Below are 14,003 nucleotides of genomic sequence, written 5' to 3' on the forward strand. Positions count from 1 at the left end.
TTCCCTGACACTGGAACAGGCTGAGGGTTCTTATTCTCTGACACTGGACCAGGCTGAGGGTTCTTATTCCCTGACACTGGACCAGGCTGATGGTTCTTATTCCTTGACACTGGGACAGGCTGAGGGGTCTTATTCCCTGACACTGGACCAAGCTGAGGGTTATTATTCCCAGACACTGGGACAGGCTGAGGGGTCTTATTCCCTGACACTGGACCAGGCTGAGGGTTCTTATTCCCTGACACTGGACCAGGCTGAGGGTTCTTATTCCCTGACACTGGACCAGGCTGATGGTTCTTATTCCCTGACACTGGACCAGGCTGAGGGTTCTTATTCCCTGACACTGGACCAGGCTGAGGGTTCTTATTCCCTGACACTGGACCAGGCTGATGGTTCTTATTCCCCGACACTGGAACAGGCTGAGGGTTCTTATTCCGTGACACTGGACCAGGCTGAGGGTTCTTATTCCCTGACACTGGACCAGGCTGATGGTTCTTATTCCCTGACACTGGAACAGGCTGAGGAGTCTTATTCCCTGACACTGGACCAGGCTGAGGGTTCTTATTCCCTAACACTGGAACAGGCTGAGGGTTCTTATTCCCTGACACTGGACCAGGCTGAGGGTTCTTATTCCCTGACACTGTAACAGGCTGAGGGTTCTTGTTCCCTGACACTGGAACAGGCTGAGGGTTCTTATTCCCTGACACTGGACCAGGCTGAGGGTTTTTATTCCCTGACACTGGACCAGGCTGATGGTTCTTATTCCCTGACACTGGAACAGGCTGATGTTTCTTATTCCCTGACACTGGACCAGGCTGATGTTTCTCATTCCCTGACACTGGACCAGACTGAGGGTTCTTATTCCCTGACACTGGAACAGGCTGATGTTTCTTATTCCCTGACACTGGACCAGGCTGATGGTTCTTATTCCTTGACACTGGAACAGGCTGATGGTTCTTATTCCCTGACACTGGAACAGGCTGATGTTTCTTATTCCCTGACACTGGGACAAGCTGATGGTTCTTATTCCCCGACACTGGACCAGGCTGAGGGTTCTTATTCCCTGACACTGGACCAGGCTGATGTTTCTTATTCCCTGACACTGGAGCAGGCTGAGGGTTCTTATTCCCTGACACTGAAACAGGCTGATGTTTCTTATTCCCTGACACTGGACCAGGCTGATGGTTCTTATTCCCTGACACTGGACCAGGCTGAGGGTTCTTATTCCCTGACACTGGGACAGGCTGATGGTTCTTATTCCCCGACACTGGACCAGGCTGATGGTTCTTATTCCCTGACACTGGACCAGGCTGATGGTTCTTATTCCCTGACACTGGAACAGGCTGATGTTTCTTATTCCCTGACACTGGGACAAGCTGATGGTTCTTATTCCCCGACACTGGACCAGGCTGAGGGTTCTTATTCCCTGACACTGGACCAGGCTGATGTTTCTTATTCCCTGACACTGGAGCAGGCTGAGGGTTCTTATTCCCTGACACTGGAACAGGCTGATGTTTCTTATTCCCTGACACTGGACCAGGCTGATGGTTCTTATTCCCTGACACTGGACCAGGCTGATGGTTCTTATTCCCTGACACTGGAACAGGCTGATGTTTCTTATTCCATGACACTGGGACAGGCTGATGGTTCTTATTCCCCGACACTGGACCAGGCTGAGGGTTCTTATTCCCTGACACTGGACCAGGCTGATGGTTCTTATTCCCTGACACTGGACCAGGCTGAGGGTTCTTATTCCCTGACACTGGAACAGGCTGATGGTTCTTATTCCCTGACACCGGACCAGGCTGATGTTTCTTATTCCCTGACACTGGAACAGGCTGAGGGTTCTTATTCTCTGACACTGGACCAGGCTGAGGGTTCTTATTCCCTGACACTGGACCAGGCTGATGGTTCTTATTCCCTGACACTGGAACAGGCTGATGTTTCTTATTCCCTGACACTGGGACAGGCTGATGGTTCTTATTCCCCGACACTGGACCAGGCTGAGGGTTCTTATTCCCTGACACTGGACCAGGCTGATGGTTCTTATTCCCTGACACTGGGACAGGCTGATGGTTCTTATTCCCCGACACTGGACCAGGCTGAGGGTTCTTATTCCCTGACACTGGACCAGGCTGATGTTTCTTATTCCCTGACACTGGAACAGGCTGAGGGTTCTTATTCTCTGACACTGGAACAGGCTGAGGGTTCTTATTCCCTGACACTGGAACAGGCTGATGGTTCTTATTCCCTTACACCGGACCAGGCTGATGTTTCTTATTCCCTGACACTGGAACAGGCTGAGGGTTCTTATTCTCTGACACTGGACCAGGCTGATGGTTCTTATTCCCTGACCCCGGACCAGGCTGAGGGTTCTTATTCCCTGACACTGGACCAGGCTGATGGTTCTTATTCCCTGACACTGGGACAGGCTGATGGTTCTTATTCCCCGACACTGGACCAGGCTGAGGGTTCTTATTCCCTGACACTGGAACAGGCTGAGGGTTCTTATTCCCTGACACTGGAACAGGCTGATGGTTCTTATTCCCTGACACCGGACCAGGCTGAGGGTTCTTATTCCCTGACACTGGACCAGGCTGATGGTTCTTATTCCCTGACACTGGGACAGGCTGATGGTTCTTATTCCCCGACACTGGACCAGGCTGAGGGTTCTTATTCCCTGACACTGGACCAGGCTGATGTTTCTTATTCCCCGACACTGGACCAGGCTGATGTTTCTTATTCCCTGACACTGGACCAGGCTGATGGTTCTTATTCCCTGACACTGGACCAGGCTGAGGGGTCTTATTCCCTGACACTGGACCAGGCTGAGGGGTCGTATTCCCTGAGACAGAAACAGGCTGAGGGTTCTTATTCCCTGACACTGGAACAGGCTGAGGGTTCTTATTCCCTGACACTGGACCAGGCTGAGGGTTCTTATTCCCTGACACTGGACCAGGCTGAGGGTTCTTATTCCCTGACACTGGACCAGGCTGAGGGTTCTTATTCCCTGACACTGGGACAGGCTGAGGGTTCTTATTCCCTGACACTGGGACAGGCTGAGGGTTCTTATTCCCTGACACTGGGACAGGCTGAGGGTTCTTATTCCCTGACACTGGACCAGGCTGAGGGTTCTTATTCCCTGACACTGGACCAGGCTGAGGGTTCTTATTCCCTGTCACTGGGACAGGCTGAGGGTTCTTATTCCCTGACACTGGAACAGGCTGATGGTTCTTATTCCCTGACACTGGACCAGGCTGATGGTTCTTATTCCCTGACACTGGGACAGGCTGATGGTTCTTATTCCCCGACACTGGACCAGGCTGAGGGTTCTTATTCCCTGACACCGGACCAGGCTGATGTTTCTTATTCCCTGACACTGGAACAGGCTGAGGGTTCTTATTCCCTGACACTGGAACAGGCTGATGGTTCTTATTCCCTGACACTGTAATAGGCTGATGGTTCTTATTCCCTGACACTGGAACAGGCTGATGTTTCTTATTCCCTGACACTGGACCAGGCTGAGGGTTCTTATTCCCTGACACAGAAACAGGCTGAGGGTTCTTATTCCCTGACACTGGACCAGGCTGAGGGGTCTTATTCCCTGACACAGAAACAGGCTGAGGGTTCTTATTCCCTGACACTGGGACAGGCTGAGGGTTCTTATTCACTGACACTGGACCAGGCTGAGGGTTCTTATTCCCTGATACTGGAACAGGCTGAGGGTTCTTATTCCCTGACACTGGGACAGGCTGAGGGTTCTTATTCCCTGACACTGGGACAGGCTGAGGGTTCTTATTCCCTGACACTGGAACAGGCTGAGGGTTCTTATTCCCTGACACTGGGACAGGCTGAGGGTTCTTATTCCCTGACACTGGACCAGGCTGAGGGTTCTTATTCCCTAACATTATTCACTGATATTGAACGAATCTGAGGGTCCCTATTGCTTGACAACGTATTTTGCAATATATTGCAATATATTGAATGCAAACAGTCTATTTTGACTTTCTCACTTCTTCCCAAAATGTTATTTTGATGTTTGAGAGATGTTTTCCTAATTTCCAGTAAGCAACATTTGCATCATTTTGTCTTAATGTGTATTAATGTAAGTGTCTAGTGTTATTTCTAATAAATTGTTAATTACCAATAAGAGCCGTTGCGATAATTTTTAGAAAGGCGTCTACCATTGGCCAGACTCTATAATGTGCTTGTGAACCTGCTAATGAAGAGCCTCGTGATAATATTATCAATATAATTATATAATGTCGCCATGTGCCAAATTAATTATGGAATTCAGTGTTGAGGATTAATTATGCATAATTGCAAAGTGTGTTTAATGATTCACTTGCAATTAGATGCCAGACATCCTATTTTGAAGGATTTTGAAAGTGGACACTTCCAGAAGCAATAAAGGGTGTACAGTCCAATGTACAATTGAGACTCTATATTGTAACAGTATATATTATAATTCACATGTTCTGAGGTAAGCTCGGGAGCAGTGCTATTTCAGTGGAACCCAAATCTGTTGGAACAGAACTACAGAAAGAAAACATTGCATATTCTCTAATATCCAGAACTGCTGAATTTATTTAGAACATTGCTGATAAATTTGATAGCACTTGGTTGCTCACCTTATCACCATAGACTTTACACTGACCTCAGTAGTCTTCTGAAGAATTTTCACTGAACTCAGTTGCACTCGGCACACTTTCCATGATCTGAACAGCTCTCTACAGACTTTCCAGTTTACATTGAACTCAGCGGAAATGTCACGAGTATATGTTGACCTCAGCGGACATCTGAAGACTTTTCACTGAACTCATTAGCATTCCATAAAATTTAGCAACACTCCATTTATGTTCTACTAAACTCAACAACACTCCATAGACTCAACATTGTGTTGGTGGCAATCCATAGACTTTCAGTTGGACTTAGCAGTCCTTGCAACTTTGAATCAATATCTGCAGGGTTCATTAGTCTTTGCATTGGACTCTGTAGCTTTCTGAATATATTCTGTAAAATTGTATAGTACCCCGTGTGCTTTTTGTTGAACACAGGATCTCTTAAAATAATTATTTGTTGAATTCAGCAACTCTTCAGTCGAGCTGGACCCAGGAGCTTCATTATCCATGTGATCAGCACAGGTTAATATAGGTTTCATAGATTCTTGCAAAGTACAAAGTTGCCATCATCATGCTGGGTTGGTGATTTAGTGATGAAATAATAATGCATTTGACAGCTAGCACAATTGCTACATCGTGACTCAGGCCTAGTCTCATCTCCTACATTATTTAGTTATCTATGGAGAAGTTTAGAATATTACTGAGATTTCAGCTGTAATCATGCATGCTATGTACGTATAATGACGGAGCATGTGACAGAGCTATCTCACGAACTACTGGAGAGGAAGTCATGAAGGGTCTATCTGTACTCAAAAAAGAACACTCATACAGCTTATATAAAGAGATTGTGAATTACAAGCTCCACCATTCTCAGCCAGTAGTCGGTTGTGCCAACGTTAATGAGGATCATGGATTAATTAATTAATTTTCCTCTTCTGCATGTTGCAGGAAAGCACTTTTCATGTGCAGCCCATCAATATGATGCCTAGGGCAAGTTTAGTTCATATCGAATTAGCCCACACTATGGTTCATTCGTATTTAATTAATCCGGGCTTTATCAGCATGTTGCATGAGATGAGCAATGATGTTCACATACAGTGATTACAGTGTTAGAAGTGCCATTTGTTCTAATGCACTCAGAGGAATAAATGTCATTAGAACAAGACTTGGAGATCCACTGATTGTTCCATTTTCGCACCCTTTTCATTCATTTGATTCATTTTCCTGAATCTTTTTCTGTCTACGAAATACAAGTGACCAAAATTCTGAAATGTTTTTTTCTTTGCAGACAAGTAGTTAAAAGGAAACACATTTTTCAGCCAGCCATGCTTAAGTCTAACTAGAACCCAACTTCTTCCCTCCATGTTTTCACCACATCACACATGGGTGCAGGAATGCTTTCCAGGACACGTCTGTCCTTCAAGCAGTGTTTCTTAGAGATGCCAAATACAGAACACATATCACCTATACATTTATTTATTTTATTTATTTATTACTGGTATTTATAAATTGCCAACAGATTCTGCAGCGCTGAACAATTAGTGGAGAAAATACTACATACACAGACAAATACAAGAGCTAGAAAAGCCCTGCCTGTAAGCTAATAACTAGCCATTGAAGCTCATTCATACAAAGTGCTTGGCTAGATAGCCCGTGAGCTTACAATCTAAAGGATACCGTGGGGATCTGAGACGAGGGGTAGCAGGGAAAATTTGGAGGTGATGGCTAAAAGAGTTAACAGAGAGAACATACATAGCAACGTTCAATTAAAATAGCTGTCCTACACTGTGTGGAATTGAAACGGTGCAGGTGGGAGATCAGTTCATTAATTAAGGAGAAATTCTGCAGCATTTGAACCATCTGTCCGGCAGGGGAACATTCTTCATATGTTGGCCATTAGCATGCAATAGTTGGGTCTGGCAAGTGTAATGCCACAATATCTCTTGAATGGACTGCAAAGGCTGATGGATTCTATTCTGAGCAGGCTCCACTGTATAATTCATTCTCTAATATTAATATCAGCTGGAGAAAGATTCGCTATTATTGCACCACTTTTTGCTTGCCCAAAGCACCAGTTTATTGTATTTTTTTATTAATAGTTTAAATAATATTGTACCTTTGCTTCGGCAAAATCCTCCACGGCTTTCTAGCAGAGATAAAATAGAACAATGGAAGTGTTTTATATATTTCATTTTATAATGGAATTTATTTCTAATCCCGTCTGTCTTTTCCAGCTGACGGGCTGTTCCGGTAGCAGTATACCATTATTATAACGAGCCATTGCTACAGTATTACTTGTCACTTATTGACATTATATTTGTTTTATTTCGGTTGCCGTGATATTTAACATGTAGACACTAATCAAATGATTCCGGGACCAGGACATTAACCCGTAAGTGTCTGAGGTTATTCTGAAATTCCAAGTGCCTTTTTGTCATTTTGCTATGTCTTTATTCCATCATAATTTCCCTATTTCCCCTTTAGGGCACCCACACATATCATGTATTATTCTATTAAAGGAAATAGCACAATGGCCCTTAAGCAGTATAGCACAATGGCCCTTAATTTAATATTTTCAGATAAACATTTTTTAGACTATTTAATATTATTGCAAACTTATCCAAAAATATTAAATTGAGGCGAACATTAGGTATAAATAAAATATCAAAACACGGAACAAAAAATAAAAACATAATTTTCAGAGTGTCTGTTAGTTCCGCTAAAGTAGGATACCCCCAAAATAGATATATATTAGTAATGATTCTGGAATTGCATCATATGTCTGGAATTTCAATCAATTTTTGGCGGTTATAGGGAAAATATTGCAAGAAGTGAATTACTTACTGATTTAATAGACTATGACTGAGTATGGCAATGCTGTTGTGTAAACCTTTGCCAAACATTTCAGATATTACAAGGACAAATTGCTGAAATAGCAACATGTGCAGTTTTGGCACATTGATTTACTGGGCACATGTTACTTTTTTGGGAAACAATAACTGCCCCGAACTGAACTTTATCATCTCTCCCCTATATCACAGACTCTGCATTAAAAGACAACAGTTTGTTGTGTATTCTGCTACTATTTTCGTACTATCGTACTGTCAGGGAATTCATGGGGTACTTAGACATGTGCATTTGTTTCGGATGAATCAGAAAATGAAAGAAAATATAATTTGTGTTTCATTTGTCCAAAAATAAATAATGCCCACAATTGTATTTATTTTTTATTCTTTATTTTTGTGGTCAGAGTCAAAATCTCAATACATATGTTGAAAGGGAGAATAACAATGCAAAGAGGGGTAGTATAATGCAATAATCCCAATTTCACAGGTATAGTGTCTTTTTTTAATTTATCTTTTAGTAAATACATGTTAACTTCCAGACCCTGCTTGCCAAAATAAGAGTTGTCACTGTTGCTTGGGGTAACTAGGAGAAACAGATTATGCACCTGCAACTGAGTACAGTTATGTGGTGACTGCGTGTAGCGCATATGACATTGGTGTGCATATAGTGTCCTATAGGTGAACTTCAAGTGGGTTACAATTTGGCCAACTCCGGCCAGGAGGGTAACTAAGAAAGCATGGTTCTGGTTATTAGTGCGCACATGTAGTGGAGTGTACGCTTCATTAAAAGGGTACCATGACCCGCTAAAAAAAAAATAAAAAATTAAGGGGTGTTGTTAGCTAACTAATAGATCATTAATGGGTTTATGAGGGAAACTTGGTGTATAACAGTTAAACCATAATAAGTTGAACATTAGTATTTAGGAGAGTGATAGCAGCCGCCCCGGTTTTCAAGTAGGAAAGTTCGTAGTCTCCGGAACTGCTCTTCTGGGCACAAATGGAGTGATCTTCTCCACCGTCCAGGATGGTCGAGCGTCCTTCAGAACCGGCTCTGCTGGTAGACCCAGGGACGGGAAGAAGGCTGTTGCATCCGATACTTGTAGCAGAGTATGCTTCTTGTCTTTCTTGTCCATTATCAGTCGATGGGGTCCCCACTTATATGGGATGGATTGCTCCCATAATAGTAGTGTAAGGCAAGGGTATTTCTGGATATGTCTCTGTAAAAGACCAAGTGTGCTCCTTCGAAGTGCACTGTGGGAGAGCCAAGTGCCGCACCCATGAGGGCCCCACGATCTGAGTCCCGCATTACATTGGTAGGTGCATTTTGCAGGTATTTACCACCAGTTGTTTGGCCTGTTTAGGCGGCAGTAAGGTAGTGAATAGCCTCCGGCAATAGTGGGGCAATTTAGTGTTGGAAATGGAGTCAGGGACCCAGCGTATGTACACATTGCATGCTTTAGCTCTGTCTTCAACATTGGCCAGTTGTGCACTGTGGCAGAATGTGCCGTTTTGGTGCTTCCCATATCTCCCTCCACCACCTCAACTCAGCTAGTCAGTATAGGTATTTCCTCCCTGACGAGGACCATATCACCCTTAAATATGGCTTTAATATCCTGCCTTGACGCCTGTATGTCAGTGTATCTGAGATGTGGCAGGAGGCATATCGTGGAGACTGTCGTCGTCCGATCATGGTGGGGAGTAGGCCCCAGCCGGCGCCATCTTGGGAGGTGCTGTCCACAAGGCCTATTGCATTAAAGCTCCGATATCTCTGGAGCCAGAGCCCGGACCTCCTGGTATTTTTTGCTCTTCTTTTCCATATAGGAAGGTATCCAGGGAGCCCCACTGGAACTTGGCAGGCAGGTTGGTGGCTGGAAATAGCCGCGTATATCGTGGTGATCTCTCAAAACTACACAAATACACGTCCTGCTCGTTCAGGCACTGGCTGCGCCCCCCTACTGCCCACAATTTTAATGAATTTCCCTGATGAACAAATTAGTTGCCGAATGAATTTTGTTCAATGCCAGCTAATATTCTGAGTGAATATCTCCCTTTAGGGAGTTGTGTTGAGACTGCCACCTTTTAGAATTATTAATTTCCATAAAGATTATTTGCCGTTCAAAAAATGTTATTGAATTGTTGCCAAACTGATTAGATATTAAAGTTAATTTTGGGCAAACCGAGAGCCGAAACAAATGAAAGCATTTTCTCTGCATAACCTCTAATAACCAATACACCGTAATTATTTACAGACTTGTGCTTGTTGCCCACGAATGGATTTGTTGGTTATCATTATTATTATGTCACCATACGGGCAGATGTCAAACGTGGGTTATTCACCAAACTCCTGATTTCAGCAAATTAAATCCAAATGGTAACATTTAGGCTAAAATAACAAACGATGGCTAGAGGGGACCTGGATAATTTTTCCAGGGTCTATATGTTTTGGTTTAAATGCTGCAATTCAGAGCTTGTCATAGTGATTATGGTGCCAGTTTCATGACTACATCCAACAGTAAGTAGTCATATCATCTTAGTATGGCTTAATAACTTACCTTGGTCCCAATTTTGCCCCCACAGCTACAACTCTTGATTCCTTTCTTCCTGTGCAGGAGAAGCTGGTTAGCTCCAAAGAGCTGACACTGATGGCCATTTTTTTTTCTTTTCTTTTCCAGTAAGGAGAAACCTTCTGTAACATAAATACAAACAAAGCAATGTAGGCAGCAAATGGCTGTATTAATATTCCGAGTGGAATCTTACAGACACTGTGATTTACCACTGAAAGCTTGCTATGGGTGACAGGAATGCACCCACCCTGACCTTTACATGGACAGGAGGACGGGTAGTTTGTGCCTATATTATATCACAATTATAACGCTACACAAACAGCCAGCGCATCCCTGCTGCATCTCACGAATCACATTTTGTCCTGAATCCCTGGTGATTCATTGTGCGTCATGTAATTATTTCCACTCTGTCTTCACTTTGTTCCTTACAGCTGCCTGGCGTGCAGCACAAAGATGCCGCAACATTATAGAACCTCAATAGGGACAATAGGACGATGTTCCATCACCAGGACTCATGGCAAATGGACAGGCATTCATAGTAAAAGGACAACGGTCATCAGATTTTCACTTCTGTTTTTCAAAAGTTTTTTATTACATTTATTGAAAATTCATTATTTAAAAAAACAAAAACAAATTCTATGGATTTGTTTTTTGACAAAATGTCACTTTTTATCTGACTGAGCGGCCATGTTGGCTCAGACTCTACCTGACCAGCCGCTGCTCATATTAACCTGTTGCTGCTGCAGTTTTACAAACAGCAACAAAAACAGAGAATATGAGAATTCTAAAGGCTCAGAGAAACTCTGTAGCTTGCCCTTCGGTTAGTCCCGGCTCAGGTCTCAAAATAGTTTTTGCTCACTTGTGCCGTTACATTATTTATTATATTGCATAGGACACTGATCTCACCCATAAGGGCAGTCCAGAACCGAAATGCTGGCAAGTTCTCTCTGCGTGAACGATACAGCAACCCCGGACAATAGTTTGACCTTCAGAGCCCTTCTTGCCATCACCATCTTCCTGCTTTTTTTTTTTTTAACATTGCTCTGGTTTAATTTTGTTTATTTTATTATTTCCCTCCCCTGTCCAACCCTCATCCCCCCACCGTTCCTTGGCTCACAGTATGCGCATGTGCCTGAGCTAGGAAAATTATCCAATAACATACTTCAAATACTATGAGAGGTATCTGACTGGATCATTAGAGAGCACTGATGAAGATGGAGGAGTCATGAAAACCAGCGCCTGGAGCTTCACCCAATGCAGGATAACAGGTAAATACAGAGAATTGTTTTTAAAGGTTTTAAGCCAGCGGAGAGACTTACAATGTAATATATGGGTGCGCACAACCCAAATCTGGAATCTAGGTCCAGGAGAGAGACTTACAATGTAATATATGGGTGCGCACAACCAGAATCTGGAATCTAGGTCCAGCGGAGAGACTTACAATGTAATATATGGGTGCGCACAACCAGAATCTGGAATATAGGTCCAGCGGAGAGACTTACAATGTAATATATGGGTGCGCACAACCAGAATCTGGAATCTAGGTCCAGGAGAGAGACTTACAATGTAATATATGGGTGCGCACAACCAGAATCTGGAATCTAGGTCCAGCGGAGAGACTTACAATGTAATATATGGGTGCGCACAACCAGAATCTGGAATCTAGGTCCAGGAGAGAGACTTACAATGTAATATATGGGTGCGCACAACTAGAATCTGGAATCTAGGTCCAGGAGAGAGACTTACAATGTAATATATGGGTGCGCACAACCAGAATCTGGAATCTAGGTCCAGGAGAGACTTACAATGTAATATATGGGTGCGCACAACCAGAATCTGGAATCTAGGTCCAGGAGAGAGACTTACAATGTAATATATGGGTGCGCACAACCAGAATCTGGAATCTAGGTCCAGCGGAGAGACTTACAGTGTAATATATGGGTGCACACAACCCAAATCTGGGATCTAGGTCCAGCGGAGAGACTTACAATGTAATATATGGGTGCGCACAACCCAAATCTGGGATCTAGGTCCAGCGGAGAGACTTACAATGTAATATATGGGTGCGCACAACCCAAATCTGGGATCTAGGTCCAGCGGAGAGACTTACAATGTAATATATGGGTGCGCACAACCAAAATCTGGAATCTAGGTCCAGCGGAGAGACTTACAATGTAATATATGGGTGCGCACAACCAGAATCTGGAATCTAAGTCCAACGGAGAGACTTCCAATGATTTATATGGGTGCGCACAACCAGAATCTGGAATCTAGGTCCAGCGGAGAGACTTACAATGTAATATATGGGTGCGCACAACCAGAATCTGGAATCTAGGTCCAGAAGAGAGACTTACAATGTAATATATGGGTGCGCACAACCAGAATCTGGAATCTAGGTCCAGGAGAGAGACGTACAATGTAATATATGGGTGCGCACAACCAGAATCTGGAATCTAGGTCCAGGAGAGAGACTTACAATGTAATATATGGGTGCGCACAACCAGAATCTGGAATCTAGGTCCAGGAGAGAGACTTACAATGTAATATATGGGTGCGCACAACCAGAATCTGGAATCTTGGTCCAGCGGAGAGACTTACAATGTAATATATGGGTGCGCACAACCCAAATCTGGAATCTAGGTCCAGCGGAGAGACTTACAATGTAATATATGGGTGTGCACAACCCAAATCTGGGATCTAGGTCCAGCGGAGAGACTTCCAATGTAATATATGGGTGCGCACAACCAGAATCTGGAATCTAGGTCCAGCGGAGAGACTTACAATGTAATATATGGGTGCGCACAACCAGAATCTGGAATCTAGGTCCAGGAGAGAGACTTACAATGTAATATATGGGTGCGCACAAGCGGAATCTGGAATCTAGGTCCAGGAGAGAGACTTACAATGTAATATATGGGTGCGCACAACCAGAATCTGGAATCTTGGTCCAGCGGAGAGACTTACAATGTAATATATGGGTGCGCACAACCCAAATCTGGGATCTAGGTCCAGCGGAGAGACTTACAATGTAATATATGGGTGCGCACAACCCAAATCTGGGATCTAGGTCCAGCGGAGAGACTTCCAATGTAATATATGGGTGCGCACAACCAGAATCTGTAATCTAGGTCCAGCGGAGAGACTTACAATGTAATATATGGGTGCGCACAACCCAAATCTGGGATCTAGGTCCAGCGGAGAGACTCCCAATGTAATATATGGGTGCGCACAACCCAAATCTGGAATCTAGGTCCAGCAGAGAGACTTACAATGTAATATATGGGTGCGCACAACCAGAATCAGGAATCTAGGTCCAGCGGAGAGACTTACAATGTAATATATGGGTGCGCACAACCAGAATCTGGAATCTAGGTCCAGGAGAGAGACTTACAATGTAATATATGGGTGCGCACAACCGGAATCTGGAATCTAGATCCAGGAGAGAGACTTACAATGTAATATATGGGTGCGCACACCCAGAATCTGGAATCTAGGTCCAGAAGAGAGACTTACAATGTAATATATGGGTGCGCACACCCAGAATCAGGAATCTAGGTCCAGCAGAGAGACTTACAATAGAGCCCATTGGGGAAAAAAAGCAGCTTTGGTGTATAGATCCTGCCCTTGCAGGCTCATTGCACAATTTGCTGCCATTTAAGCGTCTTCTCTTCTGCTCTGTTAATTTAACCCCAATGCAAGTACTCACAATGTTTTATAATGGCTTGATTCTTACCTGGGGTTCACAGGGCACCGCTCCCCCACATTCACTACAGCCTTCATAGAGCTCTATGTCAGTGCAGGGCTCAGCTCACTGGCTGAGGATGGGAGCTAACATAAGCTCTTAAAAGGACACTGTAGGCACCCAGACAATTCCAGCTCATTGAAGTGGTCTGTGTGCAATGTCCCTGTCTCACTTAGTCCTGCAATGTAGTTTTCAAGAAACTGCAATATCTACATTGCAGAACGAAGACTGC

The sequence above is a fragment of the Pelobates fuscus genome, chromosome 2, assembly GCF_036172605.1.
Source record: "Pelobates fuscus isolate aPelFus1 chromosome 2, aPelFus1.pri, whole genome shotgun sequence".
Lineage (NCBI taxonomy): Eukaryota > Metazoa > Chordata > Amphibia > Anura > Pelobatidae > Pelobates > Pelobates fuscus.